General features: G+C 33.6%; 1 long non-coding RNA gene across 1 annotated transcript in view; it reads left to right on the forward strand.

Annotated features, from left to right (window-relative positions):
* The first annotated feature begins 1,217 nt into the window (after positions 1–1,217).
* The window catches only part of LOC119715601 (uncharacterized), a 28,904-nt gene continuing 16,478 nt past the window's right edge, over positions 1,218–13,643 (forward strand). The window contains exon 1 of the long non-coding RNA XR_005262840.2: positions 1,218–1,336. This is a non-coding gene — a long non-coding RNA (uncharacterized lncRNA). The remainder of the gene's footprint in view (positions 1,337–13,643) is intronic.

Below are 13,643 nucleotides of genomic sequence, written 5' to 3' on the forward strand. Positions count from 1 at the left end.
TTCTGTAATATCAAAATACAGATTATTGTAATATATTAAAACTATGAGCAGTCTTAGTTTTAATATATTACAATAATCTTTTTAAAAAAAGAAAAGTTTTTTCTTTAAGCCTTTGTTAGTTTATATTTTTGAATTTGGTTAACAGAGCATGGAAACAGAAAAGGATCAGAAGAAAGAAATAGAATAGCAACACTGACCTAATGAACACATATCTAAAAGAAATCTAAGTGTTTATATTCACAATTTAATGAGCACAAATATATGCATATATTTGATTTTTTAATATTTGTAAACATAATTTGATTATGATTTCTGATTATGGGGCTGTAAGTCAGAAATACCCTGGCTTGGAAATGGACATGGCTATATATTATATATATATATATATTTATATTTATAATATTTATATATAACCATGTAGTGGTGATACTGGTAACATAAAGGTTAACATAGTAAATGATGATTCCAAAACATTTCCACATCTTTCTCATCCTCACTTGTTGAAATAACAGCGATTGCACTATTTTAGTAACACATACACACTTTGCTTATTTTAAGTTAGGAAGAATTACATGTCCTTGGTTTTGTTCTCTTGATCAGTTTCATTTCTACTTTAATTTCTAAAGAAGAAAGAAATTGGATAATGACCCATGGATAACTAAATTTCTGAAGTAAATCTCAAATTCAAAAACAGCAAGGCAAACAAAGGGACAAGTGTTGTGGCCTATATGTAAATAAATATGTTTATTTACATATGTTGTCATATTGTGAAAGACAATTTCTGTTATCCAAATGGTCACATCATATAACGGAGAATATTTTTTCACTGTAATTATGCACAGGATTTAAAAGCAACTAACTATGCAGAATGCATCTGGGCAATGTCCTGAATGCACTAAGCATTCTGTTACTAGTATTGCTATAAAAAAATAAAAATAAATAAAATAAAAAATAAGAGCAAAGAATATTAGAGAAAGCAGATAACTTTGAGATTTCTACAGAAGGAAAGCAGAAAAGGCTGTTTGTTAGTCTCTCGTACATTGAAGGGGACTGCATTATCCCTAGAGTGTTTTTACTAATAGCTGAAAACAAAACCTGTTAACAAAGCTAAAATAGTCAGTCATGGCAGGCCCCAGTATTAGGAGCAGTGAGGGGAGTGATAAGGAGTGGTTAACAGAAGCAGAGCAGCTTAAATTGGATCTCCTATCTGCAAGGATTTGACAGCCCCAAAGTGTGAGTGAGGTATTATCACAGGAAGGGGGAAAGAACCAGCTGTCTTAGCAGCTGCCTCATCAAAGAAGACTGTGACATGGAATTAGAAATGCATGACAATTAGGTATTGTATGCTTCCCTGTTTATGGCTTTGTTAGGACTTTATTTTTTTTAATTTTCTTCCTTTTATGCTGTTAAAAAATGTTTATTAAGACAATGGATTTCAATTGAGGAAATTAGCACACTAGGAAAAGTACGTGTATTACATTTTTCTAGGTTTCAGAGAAATTCCAGACAATGCTTTTTTAGTACTACTTTTATGTATGAATCCAACCCGTGTTGCTAACACTCAAGAAAGCTTGTTTCTGGTTAACCAAACCAGAAATATCTGATATGGAAATCTACTACATTTCAAAAATGTATTATTATATCTTTTGAGGCAATACATTATAATTGAGGAGTGAAATATTGTACTTCCTGCTCAGATCAATGAAATATAGGAATCACTTATCTGGATAATACCCCAAATAAATCTAGTCCTAAAGCTTACTTTTGACCTGTACTAAATGTTGTGAGGAAGCTGTAGGAGAAAGGACTTGTCTGTTTTAATCTGATAATGTTTTATTTTTATCCCATAGGTGTTATTGATTTAATTTCTTATTCATTTCCTTTGCTGGGTCATATTTTTTTCTTAATTATATGCTATGGATTTTTTTTTTTTTTTTAAGACTATTAAGTGACTCTCCTCAGTGCAATTTTCCATATATTTGACAAGTTTTTTGCTATTCTGTGAACTTGTTGAACTTTGTTATTTCTTAACATTTTTTTAAAAAAATATTATTATTTCTTGTGGAAGACCCTGCATGACATAAGTTGATGTAGATCCATCAGTTTCCACAGAGACAATAGACTATCCTCTACAGCCTTGCCCATCCTCTTTCTGAAATACCTTACATATTGTTTGCTTTTTAACCATAGCTCACCCAGAGCAGAGGACTACAGAAATAACATGATGTCCTTTTAACATGTGAAGAATTGTATGATATGGTGTGACATAAAGAGATATTAGACACCACAGATATTAAGTAAAGCACCATAAGTGATCCATAATGCACTAGAAGTCTTGCCTTTAGTCTTGCCAATGTATGTATGCACTGCAAAAAGTAAAACACAAAGTATTACTTTTGTCTTAAATTGTTTATTTAAATATTAATCTTTATGGAAACAGTGCTCCACTATCAACATTAAAAAAAAGGTAATATATGCCTGGATGTACTACTTTTCAGGTGAGACACAAAACTAGAAAATAGACTAGAGTAGACTTAGAAAGAATAGTAGACTATTATACTATATTATAGTAGACTATATTATACTATATTAGTATAATATAGTATATTAATAGTAGACTATATAATATATTAATAGTAGACTATATTATACTATATTATAGTAGACTATTATAGTAGACTATAGTAGACTATAGAAAGAATATATGTAGTAAATTAAGCTTTATTTTCTCCTGGAAGGTCACGCACAGGATTATTATAATTTTCTCAGGTGTAAACAAGAATACCCCTCATCCTCATTTTAACATATGCTGAATATGTTAAATTCTGTTTTTATATGCAAAGTTTTTCTAATAAAAAAGTGATTATCGTTGAGAGAAAAAATATAAATAACACAGCTTTAATTTTGAATCTCTGTAGAATAAATATGTTTTCATAATGTTATGATTAGATTATGAGTATCTTCAAAGTAAGTGTGGTGATTAGTTATGATGGAAGAGCATTTTTGAGAAAAGTTATCTCATCAGTTCTACCAACTGTGTTCAGAGAAATTATTTTTGAAAGTCTTGGTACTTAGAGTAAATTGTAATAGCTTCACAAAGATGTTAAAAATGAACATTAGCTATAATATGGAGAGATTTAAATCACAGAAACAAGACACATACAAGAACTATTAAATTCTATGTACATCTCTGACAGGAAGCATTATTTCTAATGATAAATTTCCTTATATTTTTTTCCCAATTACTGATGAATGTTCAAAATACCTGGGGCACTACTGCTTGCCTAAGGGATATTTCATACATCCCAAAGTATTGTCACAAATTTTGTCTTTTATTTTACATTTTTAATTTCATAGTTTTAATCTTTTAGTCCAAACCACCAACTGGGCCATCACTCTTAGTGTTTCCTTTCTTCACATTTCCCATATTCAATTTCTATGCTCTTTTTCCCCTTCATTTATCTCATAGTTGTTTGTTTGTTTGTTTGTTTGTTTTTGCATTTTTTTCTTCTGTAGTCAACCTGAATTTGATATCAAGACAGTTTAAAATTTTCATGTTCTCTGTAGTAAAGAACAGGACATGCCAGCATTCCTTTTCCCAAATCTACTTAACTGTTAAGAACAATAAAATTGGGGGAAAAAAAATATTGCAATGTTGCTAAAAATGGCTATTTTATAATCTCACTAGTTCCACCAACTAGATGCATTCTATGTACATTCATCAAGATGAATTCAAAACAAGTTATTTTTCAATAAAATGTTAACATAGTGCTCCTCATGTCTAGCAGTTACAGTTGCCATTTAAGAAATAATGGCAAGGATGTATTATATAAGCTAAACTACGGTGTTTCACATAAATTTAATATTCAAACATTATAAGTCTTATCTTGGTGAATGATTAAAGAATAGATTCCTGCAGTGAAATTTAACAAAGAATTGCTTCAGTTCAAAATGGAAAAGTGTAATATTTCATTGGTTTGGATGCCAGCATATAATATTCATAGCTTTCAAACTGAATTTGGTTCTCTAATTCAATACAGATGCTTATAACATGTCATTCAGTGTCTGAGTGATACAATTAACATTTTGCTGGTTAACTAAAAATCTTAATAATTGCTTCACTTATTCATCATGAGCTGATGAATACAGAAATAGTCCTCAGTTTAAACTTGATCTTTCTTTTCCATCATCAGTCATTTGTATTAGATAGCCAAGTGTGTCATAAACATGTCTTTCATTTTGGATGTAAGGTTGCAAAGTTAAGCGATGGGAGTTTCATTAAAAATGTTTATTTCTCTAAATATGCATTAACTGATGAATTGCTACGTGCATTACTTTTATAGCATATGCTGCAATGACTGAGAAAACACTTAAGCCTATCACTTCTGAGAGAGTCTCTAACAGCAACATTTAGACCACATAGATTCCATCTGTGTTGTGACTTACACAGAATGGAAGTATTAAAAACATATAAGGTACAGTTTGCATTTCTAGTGATACTTAAGGGATGATATTCTGACTTGGTTCTCTCTTCCTGTGACAGAGGTGTGACCACTACATGAAACACGTCCTAGGTGTGGCCGCAGTTCTTAATTTTTTGACAGGCCAAGTTCCCAAAGCAGAATAAGAACATGGTTCCCTCCTCCCTCTGGGATACCCAATTTCACTGAGTTGTGGAACTTCCCTTTTCTGTTTTTACATTTCCTTTGTCCACAACAGTCTTGACTTCCCAACAGCCCAAGTTCAGAAGTTTTGAACAGAAGGTATTGGCATTTTCACACCTTGAGAAAAAGGCTGCCTCAGGATGTGGGAGCTGTACCTTTCCACCATCTCGAAAAGGCAAAAGTATTGAAGAAATCTTCCCATTTCCAAAATGCATATGTTGACACTTTCAGTTTCAGCTGATCTGGAAAGAGATACCTTTGCACACACCTAAGAAAAGACTTAGAGTAATTCTGAATTATGAAAGTGGGGTCAGGTTGTAAAGGTCTGACTCAGATACTTGAAATTGTAAAGATAGCCCACCTCTGTTACCATTTTTTTTAGTTGAGTAATTATAAATGAGTAATTGTTGCTGCAACCACCTTACAGAGACCATTATACTGAACAAGCTATCAAAGAGAGGTATAAGCGTCTTGAATCTACACAGCTGGCAGACAGAACAGAGATCTGTACTAAATAAATTTTATACCTGGTATATTCTATACCTAACAGGAATGAGATAAATATTCTGGACACCTAAAATAGGCTACCCAATTATTATTTTTATCCTTAAACCAAAAAGTGTCTTCAGTGCTTTTACTAATGTGCTTGTAAAATTCATGAATGAAGTTATGGACTACAAAGAAGTGTAATTTTTATCTCATCTTGAAGTCTTTACTTATAAACTGAGCCCAAATAAGTGTGCTTTTAATATACTATGGAAATATAAGAGAATTTTTTTGATCCTTGCCAGCAATACTAAACTCTACAGTTTAGGAGAGAAGTGAAGAAAGATCTCCTTTAATAATCTTGTAGATACAAAAATAACATGGAATATTACCCCATCTGAATTACCCAAACAGATTCAAATTACCCAATTTAAAACTTGTTCAGAAGCCAAGTTTAACGTTTCATGTACTATTGTAAGCAGTGCTGTGAGATCTTTTAATGATCAAAGGTGCCTGACTTTGTTTTAATGATTTATTCATAGCATGTCATGCTCCAGCACCATTATAGGTCACAGATGAAGTATCAGTTCACAAAGAAGGCTTTAACTACTAAATTGCTCAGGCTACTTCCTCATCATTTAGATCTTCTTTGTAGACATATAACAGTCTAAGAAATATTAAGCTTGAAATTGTATGATTATGATAAACAATATGTTTAGCAACTTTGTTTCTCATAATCTGAGAACTCACAATACTCACTCTATTCTATGCAATGGTGAAGTCATCTACAGCTTACATATGGTACAAATATATATACACATATTTATGCATAAGTATCAGCAGACTATACAAGCTACCTGCCAGGCTACCTACCATACTTATTATCAGATACTTCTGACTTTAAAGAAAGTCATAGCTTGCATTTCTGAAATTTATACAAGACCAGGAAACCAAAATTGTATTTAAAAGAAACTCCATCAAATATCTTATTGTTTGTGATTGAAAGTTAACACAAAATCTTTCTTTTAAAATTAGCCAGGTAACTCTAGACAGATTGGATAGACCTACAAGTTTTGGTAATAGTTTGATAGTTTCCAGTGTGAGAAGATGTCAGTGAAAACACTTCAGTTCTAACTACTTGCAGTTTAGCATCATTTAGCTGGTAAAGTGCTAAGGGCTTGTGACATGTCAGTTCCTTTCAGTCATGTCCTTTTCTCACTGTTATTAGCATAATTTAATATCAAAGAAATATTATTTGCAGTAAGGACAGACTATGAGATTACAAAAGCTGAAAATAATATCTCATTGTCATTTAGAGAATTTTGTTTCATATGTGGAAATTGATAAGAATCTATATTGATTTTAACATAAATTAGAACAACCTCTTTTATTTTTAATCTGGAGTGTCCAGTGGAGGCAGGTCTTTCATGATCCCTGGCAATTCAAAAACTGCTATTGGCCTGCAGGCAATTGAAGTAGTATTTATGTGGAGAGTTAACAAGCCACAGGGGACCTGGAACATGAGCAAAGGCATAACCATCACAACAAGCCCATGTTTTCTTACAGCTTGCTTGCTGTTGTAGGGTCATAGGCTGTTAAGCTGTGGTTAGTGAGAGAAATTAGTCATGAAAACAGCATAACACAATGGGGATTTATAATATATGAATCAAATCCGATTTTTCTTTGTTTAAAAGAAGCTGACTTGAAAACAAACAAACAAACAAAAAATTCTTAGCTGTATCCTAGTGGCATAAACCCATGTTCGAGAATACTTCTATAAATGCATCGTGTTGACAGATTTCACTTAGAAGACATAACAATCCAAAAGCAAGAATAATAGAGGATTTCAGTGCCCTGAACATTCCATTTCAGTCGGGAAAACAACCACACCTAGTATAAGAAACTACACTGTACTTTTCCTTTGAAAGCCACAAACACTTCTAAATGCAAATTTTTCCATGGGGTGGTGCCCACTGTGCAAGGCAATGCAGAATTCATCTACAAGACTTAGAACTGTCAAAAGCTCAACAGTGATTTAAAACCAGTAATAATTTGATATCTGTGTAGCTGCACTGCTAATAGAGTGTCACTGAAGTACCTATCTCAAGATGATTCAGGGCTATAAACACCTACATTAAACATGACTAAAGCAAGAAACTTGCTTGTATTTTAAAAGGAGAAATGACAGTTTGAAAAACAAAAGCTGTTACCAGACAGCAGCCTGGCTCTAGTACTGTGTCTCAGGTACTAGAAACTAGGTACTTTCCTCCCTTAGGAGGAAATAATAACATAGCAAATGCAGCAGTGGTGGAATTGTTTCTGCCATTACAACAACTAGGAAACAGCTGGGCTTAAAATAGCAGTTCAAAGCGTGATAAGAAATGTCTGTAGAGTATATTACGTAATTAGGCAGGTGTCCACCTTCTCCCCCAGTTTCTTAAAGCAGTGGACAGTAAGCAGATCTTTGCTCACTGTGATAATTTTTGCATGTTCCAGAACCTTTTTTGTGGCTCAACTCATAAGCTGAGACACAGACACGGTTTTACTAAACAAAGGTGCACACCAGCTGAAAGGATAACACCCGTGAATTACATTGGATATAATTGTTTAGTGTAATTAATAAAAAGGTAGATGGAAGGAGACATCATAAATATCTTCAAATGAATAAAGATTAGTTACAAAAAAAAAAAAAAAAATTAATTCAGCTATTCTCCACACTTACTGAGAACAGGGTATAAAGGCACTTCTAAGGAGACAAGCAAGGAGACTGAGGTTAACCAGAAAATAATAATAATAATATAATAATCTAATAGTAAGAATAGGTAAATGTTGAAATAATTTGGTTAGGAAACTTGTTGAACTTCTATTACTGAAATGTTTAAGTCTGGACTTGAATAACGCCATTTGGAAATGACCTGTCATGATATCTCCTAGTTCTATTTTTTGTTAACCTAAATTTAAATACATCCAAGATAGGATAAGTTATATATATCTTTGCAAGGGTTTGTAAATTCACTAATACTGAGTTGAAGATGCAAGATTACATCTCAATCAATTATCTCTTTTTTCTGGATCATGGGTAAGAGCTGTATCTCTGCAATTGGCAAATGCACGTTTGAAAGGTCTTCAGGTACGTAGAAGAAAGCATGTGTCATGATGAGAATTTTCCTTTGCTATCAGTAAAGCTCCAAGTAACAGTACATATGACTAAATTACACAAGAGAAAGACACTGCACGGCAAGAAAGTGGTTCTTTATCATTCTTAGTGGGACTATTTACCATAGGGGTATTACAAATCAAAGGGGCAAACTAGGCCATGTACACAAACACAGTTATTTCATATCCTGGAAGTAAGAAGGTTACTTGTGTTTTGTTATAAATTTTTGAACATGACATTATCTATCAAAAGTCTCAGACAAAGTAGTATGTTATAATAGATGGTTAAAACGAAAAAATACATTTTTTCCCCCTCCTGGGTGGCAAAACCATTTAAAAACTACAATTAGGAATACTTTTTTTTTTTTTTAGCTCATGTTATTTTTATACAAATAATGTTAAGAGAAGATGACTGTGATAATTTCAAATATTTCTTTAGCAGTCTTAATTTATTTTTATTTATTTATTTTATTAGTAATATCTTGATATATAAAATGTTGAGATTATCATCTTAAATGCATTACAGTTGTTACTGTGTTGTTTTATATATATATGTAAATTTTATTCTCAAGAAAAAGAGAGGAATGGAAAAAGAACAGAGAGATCAGAAAAAGAAAGCTTTTCTTAAGCATGGAACAAAGTAAACAAGAGGATACATAGTTCAGTATTTCAGAAAAAAAAAAAGAATAAAAAGTATGAAAAGTATGAAAAATAATTCAATTGAGTAAATAGGACTTGCTTTTCAAGCTTAATATAACACTGAATAAAACAGAGATAGGAACTTATCAATCTATTTTGATTACTTTAAAATAGGTATTTAAATATATAAAATAGGCAAGTGAAACATTCTACATTGTATACAAAATCCTCAGAGTACTCTGAGGTCTCATAGTGTTCATCAGTTTCATCTCTGCAGTAATGTTGGGGAAATTACCTCCATAACTGTAGGAATCTTCCCTCCTTCTCTCCTTCCTTTTCTTTGCAGATGCAGCATAATAATACCAATTTCATTCTTTAATTCTTGGAAATAATATAACTATAACATAATTACCTTGTGTGATATTAGTTCATTCTAATTGATTCTTGCAAACTGTAGTGGTTAAACATTCATTTTGGTCTCTCTCAAAGATGAGGGCCTCATGGGTATATCTGAGTTCATGATGCAAATTGAATAACTAAAGCAAATGAACTGAAATTCTTCAGATAAAGTACATTAGGCTTGCAGAGACCTATTCATCAGTATTCATAATTCAAGGGAATAGTTTGTTACAGAGCTAATGAAAAGCTTCTTATCTTTATGCTATATGGATTTACTAAAAGCCTAATAAGGATTGAATATATCTAACTTCCAGCAGTTTATTCAAGGAGCTTTACCATTTATATTATGCAAAACACTATGGCAAGGGGCTACATCACACTTATATCCTTGAGCAGTTGAGCAATCACGAAGAAAATTTATGAGAAATAAAGCTCTTTTGAAATGTAGTGGAACAAACAGAGTTCAAGTTCAGAAGTACTGAAGGAAGGAGTAGGCAGTAGTAATCTTAGATAAGTGACAGTGACACTACCGCACTCTCCAAATTACTTAAAAATTCCCCTTTTGAGTATAAAGGAAAGGTTTCAGAAAAATGTCATTGTATTTTTATGACTCTTATTCGATTCTCATTGCTGTATTTAGGGGTGTTGTTATTTCAACTATAAACCTCTGGTTTTAAGGAGATACAACAAAAATCTTTCTGTGCAAAAATTTGCCATGTAATAGATCATCTTAGGAATCCATCTTATTATTTTGGGAGAAAATGTTTATTTATATATTTCACAGTAAATAAAAATGAACATGCTATCTTAGTGGTTTTTTTGTTGTTGTTTGTTTTGTTTTTTGTTTTTTAAACATCATGAGTTATGATAACATTCTGGTTTCCACTAAAGAAACATCTCATAAGAAATTTGATAGTTAGTTAAACTCGACCATCCATTCTTTGGAATTCAGCCCTTACAAGAATGTTGACATTGATAATCTAAAAATTGATAAATTTCAAACAGATCAACCAGCAATTTTTATTAGAGATAGACTAGTTGTCAATATGAAGAAGATGTGCTACAGGTGCAGTTTGTATCAGTGGATGACCCTAGACAAGAGGGCAGCAACGAAATGACTTAAGAATTAAGACCAGGCCATGACTGCATTGGCTAAGTTTGTACCAGCAGCCTGAACACAAGTAGTATTATAGTGCAATAAGACTAAGAGGAAAGATTGCTAGGCACATTGAATAATAGGTTTATTAATCAAAAAATAATTTTGTTTATTTATTATCTTTTACGGAAGAATTAAGTCTTGTAATAACACCGGACTGAAATAACCAGGAAGGTTGGTGAGAAAGTCTCAACCTGTTGATGTTGTGTTACATTGCCATGTAACACCTGTTCCTTGCAACAGGAACAGGAATGCCCATTCCCTGCAGTGCCCTACAGACTCACCTGTAGCAGCTGATATCAAGCCAGGGCTCCACAGGAAAAGCACATCTTAATTTCATGAGGGAGATATGTTCCCATCACATAACCCATCATAGAATGAATGTTCCCTTATCACAGTTTCCAAATGCTGGGTATAGCTCACTCCTACCAAAATTAAGACTGCTTCTGTCCCTTCCAATATCAAGAATTTTCTGTCTCAATTTTATAGCTGTAGTTCTATTTGTGACCAGTGAAAATATTGCTGGCATTGTAGAGTGTTTCCTTTCTCTGCTATCTTGTTTGATCCATGCTGTTCTTCAGTCCGTTGGCAGAGTTCAGACTCGTTGTTAAATATGCTATTGATTCATCTACATACTCCACAGTGTCCTGGTATTTCCTTTCTTTCCTTTACTTCTCATTTAAGGAAATGACTCATCTGCCATGAATAACTTCTTAAAGATTATTTTATGACTTATATTTGATATATGAACCTCCTGTAGATTGTTCAAGAAAATTTGGACTGCAGTTTATCTGTTTCATTAGTTATCATGTTATATTTCAAGATCTTCTCATCATAATCTCTTAAATTACCTTGTAGCTGGACATCTGTAATAATCTGTTACATTGTCTGGGCAGCTTGCTAATTAAATACCTAGGAAATACTAAGCTAATTTAAAATGTGAGGTTTAGTGACAATAGTGAGGAATTGGATACATTTATAAAGGCTAGAAATTTGAAGGGGGAAAAAAGTTCAGTCTAGACAGATGAAAAAAAATAACTGGGGAAAATAAGTGTGAAAAGCTATTGCTTAACTCTCAGGGTAGTAAGCATTTGCAGTAGTGTAATTGCTCAGTTACAGTTCAGTGAATGCTAAGTATCTTACGATTTGGCAACTTAACAGATAAGGTGTTGTTGTAAAATATGCTAATGGAGAGACAACAAACAATTTGAAATTGCTATGGTTTTGAGTATTTTATTTTTTTTATTTTGTATATTTTGTATTGTTATGTGTTGAGTGGTATTTGGAGACACAAAGGTAGGCATAATGCTCAGAAATGAATATTTAGATTCATTTCAGTCACATTCTGATGCAAACTTGAAATGCAAATTGATAAAATTAAAACTCACAAAGAAGTAATGAAGAGGATAAGGAAGATTTCAAAGTTCATTTTGCTATAAAATTTTACATTTCGTGAAATATTAGGAATACTTATCACCTAACCCTCCTCAGAAGTTTAGGCCAGCTCTCACACAATGATGTGATGGTGGAGAAAATCATTAGTTTAATTATGTGGCTGAGGTAGAGTGATCAGAGAAATGTTCCAGCTCACCCTGAATTGTTAAAGGGCTTACACAGACTGAATCAAAGCAGAAGGGGTGATTTTTCTCCTAAAGTAGCATCCTTATGTAACATTTTTGATATTATACTATTATATAAAACAAACAAACAAAACAACAACAAAACAACAACAACAAAACAACAACAAACAAGATGCTTTGGTACAAAAGAAGAAACAGTAAGGATCCCATCATGAATGCTGTATTAGAATTCCATTAGAGGTTTAACAGGAGTAATTGTATAGTAAAAGATTATTCAATCTTTAGAAAAAATATAAGTTAGTAAATATATCAAGCTTAGCCAGGTAACAATTAATAGTTACAATAATTGTGTTTATGTATTTAATGAATTATGTATAGAATCATAGAATCTTGGAATCATAGAATGGTTTGGGTTGGAAGTGATTTTAAAGATCACCTAGTTCCAACTCCACTGCTGTGGGACACCTTCCACTAGACCAGGTTGCCCAAAGCCCCATCCAGCCTGGCCTTGAACACTTCCAGGGATGGGACATCCACTGCTTCTCTGGGCAACCTGGTCCCATGCCTCACTGCCCTCAGAATGTCTTCCTTCTATCTAATCCAAATCTATACTCTCTCAGCTTAAAGCCATTACCCTTTGTCCTATCACTACACTCACTGACAAAGAGTCTCTGTCTGGCTTTCCTGTGGAACCCCTGTAGGCTGCTATAAGGTTTCCTTAGAACCTTATCTTCTCAAGACTGAAAACCCCTACTCCCTCAGCCTGTCTTCAAATGAAAGAAGCTCCAGCTAGTTATCTTCATGTCCCTCTTCAGGACTCACACCAACAGATCCATGTCCTTCTTATGCTGGAGACCCCAGAGCTGGATGCAGTATGCAGGTGGTGTCTCAAAAAAGCAGAGTAGAAGGGAAGAATCAACCAGGATACCATTGGCTTTCTGATCTGCAAGCACACATTGCTGGCTCACATTGAGCTTCCTGTGAATCAACACGCCCAGGTTTTCCTCAGGGATGCTCTCAATCCATTCTCCACCCATCCTGTCTGTATTTGTGGTTGGGATTGCCCCGGCCCAGATTCAGGACATTGCACTTGGCCTTGTTGAACTTCATGAGGTTCACACCATCCTACTTCTCAGGCTTGTCAATGTCCCTTCAACATCCCTTCCCTCCAGGACATTGACTTTACCACACAGCTTAGTGTTGTCAGCAAAATTGCTGAGTGTGCACTCGGTCCCACTGTTCATGCTACCAACAGAGATGTCAAACAACACCGGTCCCAATAGGAACTGGTCCTGATCATTCAGGAATTCCACTCATCACTGGCTTCCAGTTGGATGTCAAACCATTGACCTCAACCCTTTGAGTATGACCATCTGGCAATTTCTTATCCACCAAATTTATGTTAATCCATCAAATTTAAATCTTTGCAATTTAGAGATAAGTGTATCATGGGGGACAATGTCAAATGTTTTGCACCTGCACCTGTTTTGGAACTGACAGGTCCAGGTAGATGACATCAATTTATATTCTTTCATCCACCAATGTGTAACCCTGTCATAGAAG

The sequence above is a fragment of the Anas platyrhynchos genome, chromosome 1 (assembly GCF_047663525.1).
Source record: "Anas platyrhynchos isolate ZD024472 breed Pekin duck chromosome 1, IASCAAS_PekinDuck_T2T, whole genome shotgun sequence".
Classification (NCBI taxonomy): domain Eukaryota; kingdom Metazoa; phylum Chordata; class Aves; order Anseriformes; family Anatidae; genus Anas; species Anas platyrhynchos.